General features: G+C 34.1%; 1 long non-coding RNA gene across 3 annotated transcripts; it reads left to right on the forward strand.

Moving 5' to 3' along the window:
• The first annotated feature begins 227 nt into the window (after nucleotides 1-227).
• Nucleotides 228-2,738, forward strand: LOC136203098 (uncharacterized). Of its 3 annotated transcripts, XR_010674706.1 has the most exons (7): nucleotides 231-539; nucleotides 648-783; nucleotides 934-1,115; nucleotides 1,388-1,451; nucleotides 1,703-1,966; nucleotides 2,098-2,190; nucleotides 2,428-2,737. It is a non-coding gene; the product is annotated as an uncharacterized lncRNA (long non-coding RNA). The 3 variants fall into 3 exon arrangements; XR_010674705.1 differs by having other exon boundaries at nucleotides 228-539; nucleotides 944-1,115; nucleotides 2,098-2,738; XR_010674704.1 differs by having other exon boundaries at nucleotides 233-539; nucleotides 2,098-2,737.
• The last annotated feature ends 7,238 nt before the right edge of the window (nucleotides 2,739-9,976 follow it).

Consider the following 9,976-nt stretch of genomic DNA (forward strand, 5'->3'; position numbering starts at 1 on the left):
TTCTATTTTAAAGAATTGACAACTAATGCGCAACACCTCTCATAACTAGGAGATTTTATACCGTGCTATTGTAGTTCCATGTAGGATATCCAAATGGAACTTATATCCAATACAATGAATACACGTTTATTCATTAATACATTTCAGCTGGGCCCACGTTAAATTAGAAAATAAAAAATTAAAATTAAAACTTGCATTGTTTCCTGTGTTTGGTACGTGTTTAACTCAATCGGATTCTACCTTTTTCCACCCTACCTCTGGCAACTGTCGTTGCAACCTTTTTCTGCCTTTTTACCTCCGGTGACTGCAACTGTCGTTGCAACCTTTTTACCTCCGGTTCGTTGCTATCTATGGCGACTTCGTTGCGTACTTCTGATTCTTCTAAACCAGCCCAATTTTCGAATCTAATGGCCGAGGTAGAATCGACCGGAGGAGTCAATCCGTGGCCAATCGAAGTTTGACTGTTCTGAAGAGGTTCATCTCCGATCATTTTGATTTCCAGAGTGCTTACACAATTGAAATCAGGCTTGAAATTAAGGGTATATCGTTTTTCAGTTTTTAAATTAAGGGTTTCTACCCTTTCAGGATTTCTCAATTTCTTTCTTCATGTATGTGTATTCAAGAATCTTGTTGTTTTGTTTTTACAGGGTTCTGTTTTGAGCGGTGCATTAAATTACCTCCTTAGACAACTGGAAGACGAATATGGAGTACATACGTTCTGGCCTTCTAGTTGGAAGTAAAGTGGGCACCTGTTGATTTTCCAAAAGAAATTGAAAGAAATTGGTATGGTTACTGTTTTTAACATGTTGAGTTGCATTTTTGTGTCAAGAAATCTTATGAACTATGAAGATTTAGAAAATGGAGATATGAAGTGGCTTTTGAGTAGAATATTAGAGGTTGCTTCAACTCCTAATTTGTCTGATTTGTATCCAGTTTTTGGTAGGTTTGATTTGCAAGGTTTGCAGAAGAAAATTAAGGAATTACATGAGAGATGTTTTGAGATTTTTGAAGGTATTGTTGAAGAAAGAAGAGTATGCAAAGGAAAAGATAGAGATTTTCTTGATACTCTCATCACCAATGGTTCATCCAATGATCAGATCAATGTGCTACTTATGGTTTGTTTTCTCTCCTTACTGAAGATCATGCCCAAACTCACAAAACAGTTTGATTAACTATTACTTATGCTTTCCTTTCATTAGGTGATGCTTGAGAGCCATTGATATATAATATTGAATATTTTTATATATAATTTGTGCCAAATTTTGTGAATATGGGAAAAGCTTTACATATAACAGCAACATTAAAATTGCAGTGCCAATCAATGGTAGATTGATAACTCATGCTCTTTTTCACATTGGAATTGAAATGTCTTGTCTTGTGTTTCCAGTGGAGTAGCGAAGAAGTATCCCGAAAATAGAATGCTTGGTTGGTGAAAATTTGTTAATGACAAGGTAAGTAATTCAACGGAACATCAATTTCATATTATACTAAGCAAATGTCTGTTCTTTTCTTAATAATAGAAGTTATCTCTCTTTGATATGCAAGCGTTTTCCATCGGCTGATTTTGTCCTCTTGGATCTAATATTAATGATCTTACAGAACTGGCTAATGCTTTAAGAAAACATGTTTTTGTGCTGTCATATGCTTAAATTAAACTCTACAATATCATGGAGTTAGAAGTTATTACGATGTATGAATGCAGGTGGTCATCTCAAAACGCAGAAGATCATCTCCACCGTCTTTAGCAATTTTGACAAGTCTTTGGAATAGCCCCAAGTTTTGTACCCTTGGGCAGGACAACACCTTGTTTGAAAAGTGAGTCAATGGCATTGAAGTAAAGGAATCCAAGTGTTTTGTCAAGTAATCTTATGGCAATTTGTGGAACTAGGCTATGAAGAACAGATTTTACTGTCTTTCCTATAAATGAAGCATCTTTTATCTATGAAAATGCCTCATCCCTTGGCACGTAAGTCTTGATGTTGCTTCTTGATTCCGATAATGGGTCTAGCATTTGAATTCAAATAATGTGTTAGTGAAATTGATATTAATTGATGTGGAACAATTTAAAAAATCATGGTTTTTTTTTATCGATTTTAGAGGGTGGGCATCCAGTTCTGCAACGCCTTGGATATGGAAAAGGATTGGCAATGCCACCTAAAACAGGTCATTTGAGATGAATGTTAGAAACAGGTCTAATTCTTTCTTCCTCAGCCTTTTCAATCCACTTGGTGTCTCTGATGGCAAATAGCTCTGTATTACATCCCATTTATTAGTTCCTGATCTTATTAAAAAATAAAGGTTTAATACATCATGCACTCTAAATTTGTTCAAAAAAAAACTTAATTAGCATTTCAAACTTCCAAAATGTGCATAAAATATTCGTTAGTCTACTTTCATGCATTTCCTTTATGCTGATAAATAATGCAGGTGGATTCCAAGTTTGTCATTCATTGGGTGGAGGTACTGGTTCTGGCATGGGAACTCTTCTTATTTCCAAGATTAGAGAAGAATGTTGATGAATGTATAGTTTTGGACAATGAGGCCTTGTATGACATCTGCTTCCGGACTCTCAAGATTGCTACTGCAGTGACAGATTTACTTTCAATGCTTGTAAAAAATAAGCATGCATATTATCTCAACATTCATGCTTTTAATTTTTCTATAATACTCTTATTACATGTACTGCTTGTGTTTCTAATTCATGCTCCATTATTCTTTTTACTGAAATCAGGTTTATTCATGATTTTTTTTTTTTTTTTGCATATATAGATGACATTATATTTCATTTACTCTCCTCCACGGGTTCATTATATTGAAATAAGGTACCAAAATAGACCTATGGTTTTTAGTAAGTATCAATTTAGGCATCGAGAACAGATTGGACACGTCATTCCACGTACAGAACTTAACAGAGTAATATCAATAACGTGTTTCGTTTCGTTATCGAGACCTAAATTGGTACATTTTTTAAATGCTAAGCTTATATTGGTACTATTTTGTACGTGATATCTAAATTGATACTTACCAAAAACCATAGGTCTATTTTGGTACCTTATCCCTATTGAAATTAGTTATACGTTTCTTATTTTTCAATCAACATATTGATTGAATTATGCCACTCAGTACTAACTTTTAACATTAGCTGAAACATCAATTCTAAAAATATAGATGATAATGACTTAACAAGTTTGTGAACCAAAGAGTTATGCAAAATAATATATGATAACTCGAAAAAACATCTGTTAACATCCAAAATAAACTTCACCCCAATTAAATGTTTCAAAACTGAAATTATTAAATTTATAAAAAAAATAAGACATTAATGTGAAAATTGTTAACATTCAAAGTACACAAAAAGAACATATTGTAACAACTCAGTAGCAATAGGAAAAACGGATAAAAACAACTATTTCATATTTTTGCATTTCCTCCTCAACCTCCTTCATCTTTCTGCACTTCATCTTTAACCACCTCATACCCTTCTTCTTACACTGATACAAAAAAAAAAGAACAATTCACAAATTATCAGAAACTCAATTACAACAATTAAACAATGCAATTTACGAGCCTAAGCTCTCACCTTAGCTCCCATGCTCATTTAGTTTTTCCATTGCAGACGTGAAGTTAATTCTTATAACAAAAAGTAATAGTTAGTTTAACAATGAATATGGATATTTGTAAAATTATCATAAAGTTTAAATACTTACTTGATTCAAATTAGTCCTATGATTAATGTTTTGCATCATGGATGTGAAAGACATATTTGATTCAATACCATTATAATCATATTGCATGTTCTATAAAAAGTATCAAAAAATCATTAGCATATATAGTATATATTTAAATAAAGGGATAAGGTACCAAAATAGACTTATGGTTTTTGGAGAAGTATCAATTTAGATTCCACATATAAAATAGCACCAATATAGGTTTAACGTTTAAAAAATGTATCAATTTAGGTCTCGAGAACGGATTGCACACGTCATTTCCATTACTCCGTTAAGTTCCGATTTCTCCCTCCACTTACAATTGATAGAACTTAACGGAATAATATCAATGACGTGTCTCGTTCCGTTATCGATGCCTAAATTGATATTTTTTTAAAACGTTAAGCCTATATTGATGCTATTTTATCGCGAAGCCTAAATTGATACTTTCCTAAAAACTATAGGTCTATTTTGGTACATTATCCCTTAAATAAATAAAATTTTGAAAAACCTTACAGGAATCTGTTGCATTGTTTGCATTGATAAGGATAATGTTGTAGATGAAGGAATATTCTCGGGAGACACGATAGGAGTAAACCAACTCTATAAAAACAATATAACTAATAATTAGTTGAACTATTTCATTGGATCTTTTTTGTTCAAGTATATAAGATCAAAACTATTTCATTATAAAATAACTCATTTATTCTTCTAGTCAAAACTCTCACCTGTGAAGGTACAACCATTCTTTGAGAAATTTCTATGGGTTGAATCACAACATCCTCCACGTTTGTAACTTTTTGTTTAACTACAAATTTAAAAAAGATTATTAGTACACATATAACAAAATATTCAACTAGAGATTCTTATTAGTATAAGAAAACATACCTAATTTTTTAGATCCTTTTTTTGCTCTTGTTTTTCTTTTTTCAAAGTGGCCCTTCAATCTTGCATTCCCAACACCTTTTGGCTTAACCCGTGGAGGATTTAAAATTGCAGTATTATTATCATCACAAAAGTCAGGGTTCACTTTATCATCAACCTTATCACCTTCCAAGTTTAATTTTTCTAGTTCACGCTCAACTTCCATCTCAATTCTAGTCAATGCATCTTTACAAATTTTCCTTGTTGTCTCAAATCGTTGACTTCTAAAAAATAAATTATATGCACGAGATGTTAAGTGATTGCGGAATATAGTTTCGGTCTCTTCAACAACATGGTTGCTTGATTCTCCTAACTCTATAGACTTAATCACATTTGCTTTTGCACTTCCAGTCCACCTCTTTAAAATGTACTTTTCAGGTATCATCTTTACATTTTTCACACTGAGAATTCGTAATGCATCAGAACAAAGTATACCCATAGACTCAAATTTCTTACAGCTGCAACTAATTTCTATTGTATCTGCATTAAAAATCACTATTCGAGTTTTCGTATCTCTCTCTTCTTCAACAATCACCTCAAAAGTATATATATTCTCATGTGATGAAACTTCTCTCCAAGTTTTTGCAATCCCATAAACAACGAAATATATACAACGAAAAAATCGAAGAAAGAGGTGAAGTCTTTGGCTGCCAGAAAAAAATCGTAAAAAACAGATGAAGAGATTGTTTTGCAGTTAAACACAGGGAGTGGTGGGAGGAATCGGAAATTCTGTTCATAATAGAGTAAATAATGTAAAATTAAAATTTAATTTTTTTATTTTCTAATTTAATGTGGGTCCAGCTGAAGTGTATTAATGAATACACGTGGATGCATTGTATTGGATATAAGTTCCAATTAGGTATCCTATATGGACTATCATAGCACCATATAAGAACTAATTTTAATCACCATTTTAAGAAAATTACTGTTACATAACAAACTTGGTTTAATATATCTTCTGCGATTGAACCTATAAATCTGAGGAAGAAATGAGTTTTAATGAATAAGTTGAAACCACAACCTGTTAAAAATTGAAACTTTGGGGTGGTTTTGACTTAATAACAATAACCATGGAAACATTTGTATTGAAAAGCATGATAGTTTTGGTATGGTTTGCAAGCACAATGGTTACAGCATTGCATATTCATATACCAAAACCACACATTGAAATTCCAAAGCCACATATTGAGCTTCCAAAGCCACATATTAATATTCCTAAGCCACATATTAAGGTTCCAAAGCCACATATTCATCTTCCTAAGCCAAAAAAGGTCATACATGATATGTGCGAGGATTTGGGTAAGCAAAGTGAATGTTTGAAGAATTTTCCACATCCTCTTTGCTTAGATCAGATCCTAAGGGTACCAGGATGCTTCCAGGATATTTATAAACTTGTTCATCATAAGAAAGCCGATATTACAGGTGATTGTTGCGGAGCAATTCTTGGAGTCTCTTCCAATCGTTGCTTGAATCTAATCTTCGCTCCAGTTCCCAATGGTATTAACTTGGTCATAAGCGAAACTTGTAATCAGATAGCTAAGCAGAAGGACAGGGAGAGGCAGAAGAGGGAGAGGAGGGAGGAGGAGAGGAATAGGCCCGGCGGCCCGGGGCCTTAATTTTTCAGCCATCTTAGGCCGACAGTTCTGACTAATCCAAATTCGAATTCGGAAGTTTGTTTTGTGAATATAATAGTTATGTTAAATCTGCCCTGATCATGGAGGCTGTTAGTTTCACCTGGGATGACTTTTGTTTATATTATGTTTTTGGCTTGTAAATATTGGTTCCTTTATTACAATATTTGGAATGCTTTATGTATTGTTCTTTTGGGATTTTGACCCTTTATTTATTTAATTAAAAGGTTATTCAAATTTCTTTGATTGAATATCATATTTTTTTTTTTTTATATCAGATAAAGAAAAAAACCCTAATTTCTCTTTTTTTATTGTTATTATTAATTTCAAAGTAATCCTTTAGCATGTCGTTTTATAGTTCTTGAAATATTTCCTATTTGAGTTATAACCCTAATGTTTCACTTGCGCGCTCCTTTCCCCATGCCGCTGCTAAGTGAACCATTCCTAGAGCCGTTTGATTGAGGTGGTTTCTCTCCTATCCCCCTGTATCATCTACTCGCTTTTATCGTGACTCGGTCGCGAGTGAGGAAGAGCTTATCAAAGTTAGAATTCTAGTTGACCTTAAAGTAGAAGGTTTAATTTATGTGAACTTTATTGATGGAGATAATTTGAAACTCGAAATTGCCTTAACTCTGCTTCTTAAAAAGAAGTTGTTCATGGAAGGATTCTCTCATCGTGAAATTGCATGGTCGGAATGTAGGCTACATTGCTTTAAGGAAAATGGCCTTAGAAATATGTAAAGCGGTTGCGGAGATTAAAATGATGGATATTGTTCATGGCTTCCACCTAGGGAAATTTACGAACCCGGAAGACAAATAAAGAGTTATCCATTAAGGCTATTGGAATGTTCAGAGTCATTACATGATTGTTCAAACTTGGACTCCTGAATTCCGTGCTTCTAGTGCTTCGATTAACTCTACTTTGGTCTAGCTTTGCTTCCTCGACCTTCCTATGCAGTATTTTGAAGAAGACTTATTGTTGGCTATTGGTAACACTTTTGATAAAGATGTTAGTGTTGATAAGAACATTACACAAGCTTCACGAGGTCATTTTGCATGTGTTTTCGTCAAAATTGATTTGGCTTCCACGTTGGTTGCTCAATTTTGGATCAAATATGAGGGCCTTTATGTTGCTTGCACCAACTGTGGTGTGTATGAACATCAGAGAGGTAAGTGTTTTATTCTTATTATCATTGTAATTCTTAGTATTATTGTTACTCTGAGTTTCAAAAATTATCCCCCTCCCCCATTCCTTCTTGATAGAGAAGGAGATCAATCTACTTCTCTATCGATAAGGAGGAGGAAAAGTGCTCCAAGCCCAACCCAAAATGGGCAGAGCTGGGCACTTATTTTTAAATTGGTCCTATATCCCAAAACGACGTCGTTTTGGGTTCAGGCCAATTTAAAAAATAATAGGGACTGGGGAGGGATTTCTCAATCCCTGTTTGCAAAGTGGCGTAAAACCACTTCATAAATTATCAACTCCTTCTGTTCGAAGAAGTTGATGCCTCCTCTCTCCCCCACTTTCTTTTATCCCTTACCGGCCTCCTTTCCTAACTATTACTAGCCGGCCACCACTTTTTCCGCAGGGCTGCCGCTCGCCACCAACAGGTAGGTATGTAATGTCTTATTCTTATTTATCTATTTCCTTAATTTAAATTAAGATATATTTATTTTGTTTTAGGATTTTTAGTTTAGGTTCTTAAACTTATTAATTTAAGTTATTTTTCTTTAATTTAGGGGTTTTGGTTTAGGAGAGTTAATTTAGGGTTTTTTAATTTGGGGATTTAATTTAGGTTCTTTAACGTGATTTAGAGTTTTGATTTGAGGGTTTTATTTGAGGATTTAACTTAGGTTTTCAATTTTGGGTTTTTAACTTGTTAATTTAAGTTTGTAACATATTGTTTTTTTTTTAATTATAGAATTACAAAAAGATAGACAAATATTTTTTTAGATTAAAGAGAAATCAAATTGAATCATCATCCTCGTGTAGTAATCCGATTGAGCAAGAAAGTGATAAAAGAGTCTGTGTCGAGCCAGAAATTTTAGATGAACCTATTAGTGATCCAGGAAACCTCATACCAATTGATTTATATCTTGTTAATATGAGAGATTTAATAAGGAAATGATACTTGGCTAAAGGCCATCTCAACCTAGTGGTCATGACTTTCCGATGTCCGAGGTTGGTAAGCATAATATGATGAGGGCATCTTGTCCACGAACACGAAGACGAACCCGGATACTCAAAAGGAGGCACGAGAGGAACCAATGGAGGAAAGCAAGGGCAGCAGCGCTAAACCTGACACGCGGGGCGTGCCTAAAAGCACGTGGGGCGCAGGTAGCAGTTTTGAGCAATAATCCGTTCAGGAGGTCCAGTACGCGGGGCGTACGCCTTGGACACCACGCGTAGACCCCAGTCCATATGACCATCAAGTGAAGGAAAATAGGCTAACGTATAGCAGCGGAAATATAAAAATTTTAACCTATTTCCATTAACCCCAAGATCCGTTAACCGTTATTTCCTACAAAGAGGGATAAGAAGAAATACCTTTTAGATGTTCTATCTATCGTTGCAAACGAAGTTCCCACAACTCTTACTTCGAGTTCCCGAGCACAAAACAAAACAACAGAAGATCAAGTTAGAATCAACCGTTTATTAACAACCAAAGTAGATTGTCTCTAATTAATCAACACAAGATCAAGGATAAAGAGAAAGAGATGAAAATCAATTGAACGGAAGGAAGCGGTGGAAAATCTCGTCCTCGAGCTAGGGGTCGAAATTCTCTCTCTTGCTTTAGGGTAGGAATTCGAAATTCTCTAGTGTAATTGCCTAGGGTTGAATTCGAAATTCACATAAGGGGGTATTTATAAACTCTCTTGTATCTAATCCTTAGTTAGATAGAATTAAGTTATTGAATAAGAATTTAATTCGGAATAGAATTCTTTAATTATTATCCATTAATAAAAAAGGATAATATCAAAAACATTATTGGATAATAATAGGAGTAATATAATCTAATTAAAACTCCTAACTTATTTATCCTTTAATTAATTTAATTCATAATCCTAATCTAATTAGGATTTGATAAAATCAAATTAATTATTTATGTATTTAACATACATAAAATCGCCCCCCTTTAACAATGGGCCTTATTGGGCTCAGTTGGGCTTCCGTCAATTAATTAGCATCTGTCTCTCTTTTGGATTCCAAGTCTTATGTGTGACCCATTAGGTTCTTATTGCTACTAGCCGTATGCAACTTATTAAATTAATTTTCAAAGAATTATATTTAATTTTTGCATAACGGAATGATGTACAAAGTATGTGATTAGCAAGTCTGTAATCATTCCCCTAGAGCTATAAGAAGACAGGTTGATTATGTCGTTGACCTTTCCGTATTAGTTACGGTATAATTCGATCCTTTATCAACTACATCCTTGAACTGAATCTTATTACTATGGGTAATGTCAAGTCACATATAGCAAGACGTTCGTTTTACTTGTTCTGGCCGAGTCAACTCCAATTAGATAGGTTAAGAGAAATCTCATTTCAATCTTAAGCTATCACCTTGCAAGGATTTAGAGTCAAGACTTCCACAAGCGATCCATGGACATATCTCCCATTTATCGGGAGTGATAAATGCTCAATCCAATGTATAACGATCCCGCAATCACTTCCTGTGATACCCAACCTCTGCTGTTCACACCCCAGAGTC

The sequence above is a fragment of the Euphorbia lathyris genome, chromosome 8 (genome assembly GCF_963576675.1).
Source record: "Euphorbia lathyris chromosome 8, ddEupLath1.1, whole genome shotgun sequence".
Lineage (NCBI taxonomy): Eukaryota > Viridiplantae > Streptophyta > Magnoliopsida > Malpighiales > Euphorbiaceae > Euphorbia > Euphorbia lathyris.